Source organism: Eublepharis macularius, chromosome 18 (assembly GCF_028583425.1).
Source record: "Eublepharis macularius isolate TG4126 chromosome 18, MPM_Emac_v1.0, whole genome shotgun sequence".
NCBI lineage: Eukaryota > Metazoa > Chordata > Lepidosauria > Squamata > Eublepharidae > Eublepharis > Eublepharis macularius.
Genome location: NC_072807.1, coordinates 11354471 through 11368032, shown reverse-complemented (window position 1 = coordinate 11368032; position 13562 = coordinate 11354471). Strand labels below are relative to the sequence as shown.

At 51.1% G+C, this 13562-nt stretch overlaps 1 pseudogene; it reads left to right on the top strand.

Annotated features, from left to right (window-relative positions):
• The first annotated feature begins 436 nt into the window (after window positions 1–436).
• LOC129345719 (uncharacterized protein K02A2.6-like) lies at window positions 437–6164 on the top strand (annotated as a pseudogene).
• Window positions 6165–13562: the final 7398 nt, after the last annotated feature.

Here is a 13562-nt window from a genome sequence, read left to right as displayed (position 1 = left end):
AGGGGAATCCATAGTGGCATTCGTCACAGCCCTCCGGCAGGCAGCCCGGCAATGCAATTTCCCTGACCTAGAGATGGCACTTCGGGACAGGTTGGTGTGTGGGCTGCGAAATGAAAAACTCCAAAGACGACTATTTGCGAAGAAAGAGCTGACTTTCAAAACGGCACATGAGGAGGCACTCGCCACTGAAGCAGCAGAACAATCCGCAAAAGAGGTCCGGCAGTCGCACACTCCCCCATCCTCCCACAGGTCCGAACAGGTACATCAGGGGTGCATAGAGGACCTGTCATCATCAGAGGATGACGAGGAAGAGGTCCTGCGAACTAAGTTCCACAACAAGCAACCGGGGGGGGGGGGCAACAACATTTCAGGGCACCCCTTGCGCAAGCTGTGGAGGACCTCACTGGAGGAAGTCCTGCCGGTTCCGGGAAGCACAATGCCGGAACTGTGGGAAACTGGGACACATCGCTCGAGCCTGTTGCTCCGCAAAGAACCAAGTCGGATCGCCCAAGTCCAGCCACAAGTCAGCACTGGGCTACAAAAAGGCATCAACCCGCAAGAGCGACTGCCATACAGTCACAATACGCCATGCTAATGTAGCCCAGACTAGTGAGTCATCGGTGCAAGCATTACGACCTCCAAGCAGCAACAAAATAAAAGTAACCGTGAAAATCCAAAACATGCCCTGTGAAATGGAAGTCGACTCAGGGTCCGCGTTATCCATCATCTCTTCACACACACTCAAGCTGATACGCAGAAAGTCATCCACACCTCATCTTGAATCAGCAGACATGGTGCTGAAAGACTTCCAAGGCCGCCGCGTGCCGATCATGGGCATCGGCACATTCCAAGTAAAGTACAAGGACTTTATTGGCCCACTACGATTAGTGGTAGTTCAAGGCCACCAACCTAGCTTACTCGGCCTCGACTGGTTCCGACCTCTCGGCATCCAAATCGCAGGCGTGCAGCGGCTGCATCGTGATGAGGTAGCATCAGTATGCAGAGAGTTCCCAGCAGACTTCGACGGGGCCCTTGGCAATTACACAGGACCGCCTGTCTCGTTTGACTTAGACCCAGCCGTGGCCCCCATCTGCCTGAAGCCTCACAGGGTTCCATTTGCGCTCAAGCCAAAGATAGATGAGGAACTGGATCGTCTGATCGAACAGGGGATCCTGGAGCCAGTTTCTCACGCCAAATGGGAAACTCCCATAGTAACCCCACTGAAACCCAATGGAGCGGTCCGAATTTGCGCAGATTATAAATGCACAATCAACAAAGCACTGCAGCAACATGCCTACCCAGTACCAGTCGTGAGCCATCTCCTGGCATCGCTTCAAGGGGGAAAGATTTTTGCCAAACTTGATCTGGCACAGGCTTACCAACAACTACCTGTGGACGAGGCGACGGCAGAAGCCCAAACGATCGTGACACACCGGGGGGCGTTCAAGGTTAAGAGACTACAATTCGGCGTCAACGTTGCCCCAGGAATTTTCCAAGGCATCATGGAAGGACTTCTACGCGGAATTCCAGGAGTCATTCCGTACTTTGATGACGTTCTAATCGCGGGGGAGTCAGAAAGCGCACTTGCAGAGAGGCTTCGCTGTGTCCTTCGCAAACTACAGGACGCCGGCTTAAAGGTAAAGAGAGAGAAATGCCAATTCGATGTTGAGAGTGTGGAGTTCTTGGGATTCCTCATTGACGCAGCCGGTATTCATCCCACACCAGCAAAGGTACGGGCCATTAAAAGTGCACCTCCTCCACGATCAAAGAAGGAACTACAATCCTTCCTGGGCCTATTAAACTTCTACCACGCATTCTTGCCACATAAGGCCTCAGTTGCAGAACCCCTGCACCGCCTCCTAGATTCCTCCGCCCCCTGGGGGTGGGGCAGAAGAGAAGCCGCGGCGTTTGAAGCAGTAAAAAAACTACTGTCGTCAGAGAGCGTGCTGACACACTTTGATGAGAAAAAACCACTCGTACTCGCCTGCGACGCCTCCCCATATGGTATCGGAGCCGTCTTAAGCCACAGAATGCATACCGGGCATGAAGCGCCCATCGCCTACTTTTCAAGAACCTTGTCGGCTGCGGAACGGAACTATGCCCAAATAGACAAGGAAGCTCTGGCAATCGTAGCTGGAGTGAAAAAATTCCATGATTACCTCTACGGCCGGAAGTTCCTCATCGCAACCGACCACAAACCACTCCTGGGACTACTCTCTCCAGACAAGCAAACGCCTCAAATCCTTTCGCCCAGAATGCTGCGGTGGACGGTGTTCATGTCTGCCTACTCCTACGACTTACAGCACCGCCTCGGCAAAGCAATGGGACATGCCGACGCCCTGAGCCGCCTGCCACTTGCTGACCAGGGGACCGAACCATCTCCAGCTGATCACATCGTGCTGCTGGAAGACTTGCCGAGTCCACCACTTAGAGCATCCGACGTGGCGTCACATACTGCTAAAGATCGCACCCTCAGCCGCGTTCTCAACTGGGTGTGGAGGGGGTGGCCATCAGGCCAGCTGGCCGAAGAGTTTCGGCCATTCCTCATTAGACAGCACGAACTCTCAGTACACAAGGGCTGTCTGCTATGGGGAAATAGAGTTGTAATCCCCAGCAAACTGAGACAACAAGTGCTGGAAGCACTACACAGCGGACACCCAGGCATAGTCCGCATGAAGGCAATGGTGCGCAGCTATGTCTGGTGGCCAGGCATGGATAGGGCTATCGAGGAATGGGTCCGTACCTGTCAGCCGTGCCAAGAAACACGCCCAGCTCCAGCGCAAGCCCCAGTACATCCTTGGGAGTCAGCAAGAGCACCCTGGTCGAGACTCCACATTGATTTTGCAGGGCCATTTCAGGGACAAACCTTCCTAATAGTTGTGGACTCTTATTCCAAATGGCGAGAAGTTGTTCCTGTCTCCACAATGACTACTGCTGTGGTCATTAGGGCCCTACGTCAGCTGTTTACAACACACGGTTTGGCTGACACGGTAGTGTCGGATAACGGAACTCAATTCACGTCAGCGGAGTTCCGGCAGTTCCTGGCCAACAACGGCATCAGGCAAGTCACGTCTGCTCCATTCCACCCTTCCACCAATGGGCAGGCAGAACGGATGATGCGGACAACAAAGGACAGCCAAGGAGACTGGCAATCGCGATTGGCTGCGTTCCTGTTACAGCAACACGTCACGCCGCATTCTACGACAGGGTGTAGCCCCGCTGAGCTACTAATGAACAGGAAGCTCACCGTGACTCTCGACAGGCTGCACCCTGACCTAGCGGCCGAGGAAAGGCCATGCCGGAAGGAGAGGTAAGGACCTTCCAGCCGGGGGATCTCGTATATGCCCGCGACTACAGCGGACGTCTGCCATGGGTGCCTGCGACCGTGGACACCACAACGGGGCCAGTATCGTACGCCGTTGTCGCTGCGGATGGCAGGAAACTACGAAGACATGTGGACCAGCTACGATGCAGATGGCCGACCAGGACAACGGGAGCCGAGAGCTTACCAACGCCCAGTGAACAGGACACCATCACTCAAGAAACGGACAGTGAATCTATACCACAGCAGGCACCAACAGTCAGCTCACCAGCTGCAGAGGCAAGTACTACCCCCGAGAACCAAGCGGAATTAAGTAACGGGCTACCAACTGCCCAAACACCGGCTCAAGTGTCGGACGCACATTGTCCCTCGCCTCAAGTGATCTTACGGAGGTCCCAGCGGACTCGGACTACTCCCAGCCACCTGAAAGATTATATTTGTTAGAAGGTCAGTTCTGACTTAGGGGGGAGGAGTGTAATGTACTGGTCGAACTCTAGCTGATAGAGAACTCAAGGCTTGCTATCATTGGCCACTAAGTACGGGTGGCAGCAAATCAGGAGAGCCAGATAAAGACCAATCACTGAGCTGTAAATAAGTTACGTTGTATGTGAGTTATGCAAACGAGGGTATTCTAGAGTACATGTTCTCATTGGATATCACTCTCTAGGAGGGAAAAGTGGTATGTATATATATTGAGGGTTTCTGTCAGTTGTTGTTGTGTTGTGTGTGGTTATACTGAATAAAGAGCTGTTGGTTTACTTCAAGTCTGAACCCACTATTTAATATTATCTTTCTGTACCAGGGCAAATTCAGTCTTCCAGACACAATGTATGAACCAGGGAAGATTGACCAGTAGCACTGGAAGAAGGTTTAGCACTACCTACTCTTGTATTATCTCACCACCAAGAGCCATGCCAATGTCCAGCAGGAGCTTGGGGAGATTGCTTGTGAGCAATGCAAGAAGTCTGGGCAGATTCATTCATTCATTCATTCATTCATTCATTCATTCATTCATTCATTCATTCATTCTATTGCCTGCTTTTCTCACTGAGACCCAACGTGGATTACACAGTGCAAGTGAAATACAATATAGTCAACTGCTAGGACAGTCACTGCATATAATACAATATGATTCAACTGTTAGGGCATTCAATCAACACATGCAATTGTGGTAGCAGAAAATTTGAAAACAAGCTTAATATTGAGCACAGAGATTAAATCTTTCTGAAAACCAAAGCATAACTAATTAACACGACATCTTTAGCAATGTGGAAACTCCCCCAAAGGATCATACCTACAACCAGCTGACAGTAGCCAATAGCACAGTCTATAGGAAGAGAAGCAGTTGAGCAGATATAAGGAGCCAAGGCCATGATGAGCTTTGAATGTGATAGTCATGACCTTGAATTGAGTCCAGTAACTGATGGGAAGCCAATAGAGTGACTGCAAAATGAGTGTGATATGCAGGGCTTTTTTTCAGCAGGAATGCCGTGGAACGGAGTTCTGGCACCTCTTGAAAATGGTCACATGGCTGATGGCCCCGCCCCCTGATCTCCAGACAGAGGGGAGTTTAGATTGCCCTCCGCTCCTAGAATAAATAAAACAGAGGGCTGATTGCCTGTCAAAGATTATTAGAGAAAATGATCATCCTAATATAGCCTAGTGGTTTACTGGTTAATTTGTTGCTTTGGAATATTCACCCATGAGTGGATGAAGGTCCACAAGTCTAGGTGCTGGAGACAACTAGACTTATTGTTCTGGGAGGCTTCAACATCCATGCTGAGTGTTCAAAGTCAAGCCCAGCTCAGGAATTTATAGCTTGCCCGGCAACCCTGGGCCTCTCGCCAATTGTGACAGACCCTACACATGAAAGAGGTCACAAACCAGACTTAATATTTTGCACTGAGCCTCTGAGGGGAAACCTTGGCTGAACATTGGAAATGCGGCATGAACCATGGTCAGACCAGCATCTGCTGAAGGCAAAAGTGAACATGGCCCCAACTGCCCATAAAATAGGGAGTCCAATTAAAATGATTCGCCCACAAAGGTTCATAGACCCTCCCAGATTTCAAAATGCCTTGGGGGATTTTAGAATCCCAGACACAGGCTCCACAGAAGCTGCTGTAGGAGTGGAACACAAATCTCCCTGAAGCTATCGACACCATTGCTCCTTGTCAACTCCTCCAGCCCTTGGGACAGAAACCGGCACCGTGGTTTACCATGGAGCTGGCTGACCTGAAAAGGGCTGGAAGACATCTAGAAAGACACTGGCGAAAAACCCTCATGGAAGCTGATAGAGCTTGCCAGCGGCGTAGCGTGCCTTAGTGGTGCCCGGGGAAGGAGGTGGTGCCTTCGCCCCTGTGCGTGCACGTGAAGCGTGGGCGCGCGCTCTGGGTCCTGCACGATGATGTCACTTGTGTGACGTCATCACGCAAGGACGCGGCCCCACCCACCCAAGAGCGCTCTGTGGTTTGGGCAGCTTGCCTCCCCGCCCCTTACCTCTTCGCCACACCTGCAATAAAGAGGTAAGGGGCAGGGAGGCAAGCATGGCCAAAAATGCGGGAATGCTCTGGGGGAAAGCTGGGAGGCAGGCCGCAAGCCGCGCTGCCTGCTGCACCGCTGGGGGGCCCAGCTTGCTGGGCAGTGAGCTGGTGGCGGTGGCATGGGCGGCTGCGACAAAGGAGCAGGGAGGTGGGCTGCAGGGGCACAGCCCCGCCCCAGAGCGCTCCCATGATTCAGGCTGCTCACCTCACCACCACTTATCTCTTCACCGCAGCTGCCCGCACCGCTGCTGGGTGTTGAGCTGATGGCAGCGGTGCAGGCGGCTGTGGTGAAGAGGTAAGGGGCGGACGACGCAAGCAGCCTGAACTGTGTGTCAGAACTGTGGCTAGATAAAATCCTTACTCCAGTCTGCCCTCTGCAATTAGACAAAAGTCCATTGTTTCCAAAAAGCATTTAATGAAGAAAAAGATTATTATAGTCCACTGGCCTGAATGCAATATTCAGGTTGGTACATATGCATTGTTACCAATGCCAGGCAGAGCATGAGATACAAAGTAAGAGATCATAGCTGGCCCATCCTCCCCCCATAGTTCTCAAAACATTCCCTTTGAAGTCAGAAGAGCGAAAGCTTCCTCAAGGCCGGTTCTTGGTGGAACATCGGTAGCCAAAACAATACAGTTCAGTGAGATAGCTGCCTGGGAACCTTGGCACCTGGAAGAGAGCACTTAAACACTGAAAGGATTAAAAATGGAGTCGGTTAAGCACAAGCAGACAAGACAACCTTCTGAACCTGACATTCTGCCCCCTCTAAGACGCCCCTCCCCCAGGTTTATGTGAGTAGTGAGAGTGGAACGCTCTCACCAGTCTAGGAGCATGAACATATACAGAGTTCACCCATTCATCAAACCCAGAGTCAAAGTCCTTCCACCTAATGAGGTAAAATAACTGATCTCTTCTTATTTTAGAGTCCAATATTTGTTGCACCTCATAGTGGGTTTGGTCGTCAATCAAAGTAGGGATTGGAGGGGCCCGGGTGTGCCATTGGTTATCAATGGGGGCTCTCTTCAACAGACTGACATGGAAAGTATCATGTACGTGGCGTAGATTCTTTGGTAAATCCAAGGCAACAGTCACTTTATTGATTACTTTGCGAACAGGAAAAGGTCCTAAGAACTTTAAAGTGAGCTTGCGGCTGGTTTGCGTTACTTTCAGATTCTTTGTAGAAAGATAAACAAGATCGCCAGGTTGTAAATCCCATGCTGCCGCACGGTGGCGGTCGGCGTACTTTTTGTAATCCTGTTTGGCTTTGTCGAGGTGTTCTTTAATTTGAGTCCATTGTTGAGCTGCTTCCCCCCACCATTCGGTGACGTCTTTGGAAGCTGTAGTGGGGGGGGAAGCGCTTCGAACGGAAATGGTTTGAAGTGGAAGCCGTAGACAATTTTGAAGGGAGTTTCTCCCGTGGAAGCGTGTACGCTGTTATTATACGAGAACTCTGCCAAGGGGAGCAAGTCAAACCAATTATCTTGTTGGAAATTAATGTAACAACGTAGAAATTGCTCTAATATCTGATTAGTTTTTTCCGATTGTCCGTCTGTTTCTGGGTAATGGCTTGAACTGAGACCTTGTTCAGTGCCCAGCAACTGTAAAAGCTCCCGCCAGAAATTGGCAACGAATTGTCTGCCGCGATCCGAGATCACCTTCGATGGAAAAGAATGTATTTTTACAATGTTTTTTACAAATATGTCGGCCAACTTTCTAGCGGAAGGAATCGTGGTGCAGGGTATAAAATGAGCTTGCTTGGAAAACAAATCCACCACGACTAAAATACAATTGTGCCCTTTTGAGGGTGGTAAGTCAGTGATAAAGTCCATAGAGATTATTTCCCATGGTCGACTTGGCGTTTCTAAAGGTTGTAAGAGTCCCGGAGGTTTGCCCTTTCGGGACTTGGCGCTGAGGCAGATGGGGCAAGACGCTACATATTGGGAAATGTCTTTGCGCATGCCCGGCCACCAAAATTGGCGTTGCACCAAGTGAAGTGTTTTTAAGTACCCGTAGTGCCCTGCCGTGGGAGCATCATGACAACGGTGTAAAACGTCTTTCCGCAAACTTTTGGGTACATAGAATCGATCTCCCCAAAGCCATTCCCCTTGGGCCGATTGTTGCAGTTTGTCTTTGGGCACATCCCCCCCTCCTTTTCCACTTCAGCTTTCAGCTTGTCTCTCCACCCCTGATCGGGTTGACGGGAGGGGTTTGTGCGGCTGTGTGTGGTCACCACGCCCCCTAATTGCGTAGCTGAAAAGACCGTGTCAATTGTCTCCTCCCTTTTGCTTTTGTGTTGGGGCATGCGTGATAGAGCGTCGGCCAAGAAGTTAGTTTTGCCCGAGGGCTGTGAAGGGCCTCCAAATTTTTATGGTCCGTCCAGACTTCGAACGGATGACGGGCTCCTTCTAACCAATGCTTCCAGTTAGTGAGAGCCGCTTTTACAGCAAAGGCTTCCTTTTCCCATACATTCCAATTCCTTTCCGCCTCTGAAAACTTTCTGGAAAGGAAGGCGCAGGGTTTGAGCTTCCCATCCGGCCCCCGCTGTAGCAGCACGCCCCCAATTGCCATGTCGCTGGCGTCGACCTGTACTATGAAGGGGCGGTTCTCATCGGGGTGTTGCAGAACGGGCTCTGAGACAAACTGCGTTTTAAGGTGATTGAACGCTGTTTGGCATTCTGGTGTCCACAATAGTTTTGCACCTGGCTTTTTAGCTTGGTCCCCCTTGTCTTTGGTTTTTAGCAGCTCAGTTAGGGGGAGCGTGATTTGGGCGAAATTTGCAATGAATTCTCTATAGAAGTTGGCAAAGCCCAAGAATGATTGTAGCTCTTTGCGGGTCGCGGGTGTTTGCCAATTGAGTACTGCCTGTACTTTGCCTGGATCCATTTTCAAGCCCTCTTGGGAAATGCAATAGCCTAAGTAAGTGAGTTCTGTTTTGTGGAACTCACATTTAGAGAGCTTAATGGGCAGTTTGTTATTCATGAGAGTGGTTAAGACCCTTTTTACAAGGTCCACATGTTCCTCTTCGGTCTCCAAATAGATTAACACATCATCAAGGTACACCACAACGCTTTTGTATAAAAATTCATGTAGTACTTCATTGATGATGGACATGAAAACCGATGATGCCCCGGCCAGGCCAAAAGGCATAACTAAATATTCATATTGGCCGAGGGGCGTGTTAAACGCGGTTTTCCATTCATCCCCTTCTCGGATACGGACATGGAAGTAAGCGTCTTTTAAATCTAATTTCGTAAAGACCTTACCTTGAGCCACGACGTTGAGTAGATCTCTGATGAGCGGGATAGGGTAGGCGTTGCTGGAGGAGACGGCGTTAAGTCCCCGAAAGTCGGTGCACAGTCTTAAGCCCCCGTCCTTCTTTTTGACAAAAAGCACTGGTGCTGCATGGGGACTGTTGGCAGGGCGGATGAATCCTCTTTGAAGATTGAGATCAATGAACTTGCGGAGCTCCTCTCTTCCGTTGGGACTCATCGGATAGAGACGGCCCTTGGGCAGCGAGACGCCCGGTAATATTTCCACGGCACAGTCTGTCCTCCTGTGAGGAGGCAAAGCATTGGCTTCTTCCTCTGTGAAGGCTTGGGTGTATGCTCGGTATTGCTTGGGTATTTGGTTGATTTCTTCCATGGTAAGGAGAGCGGAGTCATTTATAGTAGGGTCCTTACCCCAGTTTTGATTCCAACGATGATTTTTACAGGATTCATGTGTAAACGTGATACTTCCCTCTGCCCAGTTGATATAAGGGTTATGATCGCATAACCACCGGCTTCCCAGGATCAAGGGGTATTTCGCTGTGGCACTAATGACGAATGATCATATTTCCCAATGTTGTCCCATGCCTGTTATAATTGGAGTGGTTTCGGTAGTGACTGGGTTCATGTTAGTGCCATCCATTTGCTCAAAAATTACCGGTATTTCCAAATCTTTTACCGGAAGTACTAGTCCATTAACTACGGCTGGAGCGATGATGTCCCTGGAGCAACCTGAATCAATTAGAGCTTGTATGCGAATATGCATTTTCTTGTCAGGATTCACCAACGTTACTGGTATGAAAAGGATGGACCCACGGGGTCGGTTTGGAACCGGAACTGCCGAAGGTTTGATCTGCCGTTTGGGTCCTTTTACGACAGATCTATTTCATTTCCCGAAGCGGGGCTCTCTGGATTCTCTCCCCCCGATAAGGCTATTGGATCATCCTCCATAACTTCTTCCAATTCCAGTCCTCTTTCGGGGAGGTTTCTCCTCGACGCCCCCCTACCTCTTGGAGCGATTCTTGGAGCTGGAGTGGGGCGCGGTGGCGCCGGGTAGGCTGCGGGGGCTGGGCGTCTTAGTTGGAGCAGAGGTCTTTGCACAGGCCGGTATGGGCATTGCGCCGCAAAATGACCACTTTGGCCACATTGCAAACAAAGCCCTTGTTGCCATCTAACATCTCTTGCTCCACGAGTGGCATATCCAGTCCCCCGGCTTCCCCTGAGGGGAGTGGAGGAACGCCTTTGGCCCGGAGGTTGTTGGTGTTGTTCCACTAAGCGAACCTCTAGTAGACGGTTTTCAACTTCGCAGGTCAATTGTATCCACCCTAACAGCGTAGGAGGGTTATCTTGCATAAGAGCTCGGTCCAACAATTTAGGATTTAGCCCTTGTTTGAACAAAATAATCTTGGTAGACTCTTCGCACCTTGGGCATTTGGCAGCGAGCTGTCGGAATTTTGTAGCATAGTCTCTAGCCGACATGCTGCCTTGCCTAATTGCTTGCAATTCCGTTCTGGCCCTAGTTTCTTCTAGGGGGTCTTCATACTGGGCTCGGATCGCATCCACTAGCCCTTGGAGCGTATCCAATTCAGGGGCTCCCACATTATAAAGCCCCACATACCAGTCTGCAGCTTTACCTTGAAGGCGTGATCCCAGATGCTCTATTTGACTGGCCTCACTCCCGAAAAGATGTCCCCATTGGTTGAAAAATTGCACCACTTGTACCAGGAAAAATCCCAATTTGGAAGGGTCTCCATCAAACGTAGCGTCCAGTTTGACCCATCCCATGGGAAGATCGTGTCTAGGAGCTGGTGCCGGCATTGGGTAGACATCTAGTGGAGCTAGTTGTAAGGGAGGCTGTTGCAGCGTCGGTGGTAGCTGCGGATAGTGAGGGTAAGGTTGAGGTTGAGGAAGAGGCTGTCGCGGCCTCGGCTGTGGCTGCGGCGGAGGGTGTTGAGGGTAGGGTTGTGGTTGAGGTGGTGGAGGCGCTCCCGGAGTCGGCTGAGGAATGGGTTGGGGCCCTCTTGGTGCCAGATGCACCGGAGGCCCCCTCGGTAGGCCCCCGGGTACTGGTTGACGGGGAGTGGGAGCCAGCCGCACCGGAGGTGGGAGAGGAGAGATGGGTTGGAGAGGGACCGTATCCCCCCGCGGCCCTGGTGTAGGAAGAGGCCCGCCCGCTCCAGGGATGATCGGCGGCGTGGCTCCTCCCGGAAGGTCTGGGGTCTGGCTCGCTTGAGTTGTAGGTGGTGGGACTATCGGGGCAGCTGGCTCCAGCGGTTGTCCTGGTTCTCCCCCACCTCCTCCCCCATTCCCATCATCTGCCGGAGTTATAGGGCGATCGGGACGAGGGTCTTCCGGGCACGGTTCTCCACCTCCCCCATCGGCACCGACGTCTCCTGGTGCCATCGGTTGCTCGGGGCGGGGTTCGTCTGGACAAGGATCTCCTGGGCAGGGTCCTTCCCCGGTGATGGAGTCCTCGTCTCCCGTTTCTGGTGGCTGTTGCGGCCACAGTTGATTTTGCAAGTTAAGCAAACTTTGGCTGATATCCGGTAGACTAGCTGGCGGGACACGACCTCTGTCCCCCGCCCCTAGCACTGAAAGCAGGTGGATGGCATTTGCCAAACTTTCTTCCATATTTAGGAGTCTGTTCTCCAACAGCTGAACTCTATCCGTAGTTTCCTCCTCTTGTATCGTATAGCCAGTAGCTTGCGAAGAGGGCATATTTTCAGTAGGTGGCCTCGGCAGACCAGGTATGAGTTCTTCCACTTCTTGTTGCCCCGACCACGGGGTGACTTCCGCATAATCCCAACTCAGGGTGCCACGGCGGGACGTTTCCCAATCCGTTTGCTCGGGTATGGATCCCAAACTGTGCCGACTATCCAGCTGTAGCTGCGTAAACATCGCGCTGGCCCTCTGCTCTCTCGTTTCCCTTGGCCTTGCACCCCACTGCGTCGGGGTGGGCAAGTTGAAGAGTGGTGCAGCTGTGGCTCTAGGCCGCATATCCGCGTTGCTGGTAGCGAGGGTGTAAACCGTAGTAACCGAGGAACTGTCTCCCCGCGGTACAGGTTCCAAGCCTTGAGAGCCGGGAGAGGCATACGGGTCAAACAAAGGATCCCTTTGGACTGGGACAGCTTTGGAGTCCGTCTGATCCGGCTTAGGCATTGGAAAAGGTGATTGGTAACAAAATGTCAGAACTGTGGCTAGATAATATCCTTCCTCCAGTCTGCCTTCTGCAATTAGACAAAAGTCCATTGTTTCCAAAAAGCATTTAATGAAGAAAAAGATTATTATAGTCCACTGGCCTGAATGCAATATTCAGGTTGGTACATATGCATTGTTACCAATGCCAGGCAGAGCATGAGATACAAAGTAAGAGATCATAGCTGGCCCATCCTCCCCCCATAGTTCTCAAAACATTCCCTTTGAAGTCAGAAGAGCGAAAGCTTCCTCAAGGCCGGTTCTTGGTGGAACATCGGTAGCCAAAACAATACAGTTCAGTGAGATAGCTGCCTGGGAACCTTGGCACCTGGAAGAGAGCACTTAAACACTGAAAGGATTAAAAATGGAGTCGGTTAAGCACAAGCAGACAAGACAACCTTCTGAACCTGACACTGTGGGAGTGGGGAGGGTCAGGAGATGAGCGGGGAGGCAGGCCGCCTGCCACACCACAGGGGGGCCCGGCTCACTGGGCGCTGTGTTGGCAGCGGCAGCGAAGGGGCGGGGAGGTGAGCAGGGGCGCTCCTGGAGGGGCCATGGACATGGCACCCCCTCAAAATTTTGTGCCCAGGGCAGCCACTCCCCTGGCCCTCCTCATGCTACGCCTCTGGAGCTTGCTACAGAACACACTGGAGGATCTATGAAGCAGAAGCGAAAGCGGCAAAGAAACGTTATTTCTCGGCAACAATTATGTCAGCTAGTTCATGCTCTCCCAACTGTTCAGGATATCCAAACACCCTCTAACCCCTAAATCCAAACCTTTACAGTCCCTAGAACAGACTATTAGCCGTGAGGTCTTTGCTAAGTTTTTTGCTGATAAAATAGCATGAATACTCTTTGATCTAGATGTTAGATGCAAAGCAAGCGAGATAGGAGAAATGCTTAATACGCTATCTGGCCTACATTTAGACTGCTTTGAACCAATTACAATGACAGACCTTAACAGGATCTTGGCATTTATGAAAGCCACTGCTTGTGCACTTGATCCTTGCCCATGTTGGTTGTTAAAATCAAGTAAAGATCACAGAAATGAACCACTGAGATCTATTGCAAATCAATCACTAACTCAGGGCACCTTCCCCCAGCCACTCAAACAGGCAGTTATCAGTCCATGAATAAAAAATCATCCCTAGACAAAAATGATGTAGCCAATTATTGCCCAGTCTCTAATCTGCCCATTCTGGGCAAAGTGATTGAGAGAGTAGTAGCTGACCAAT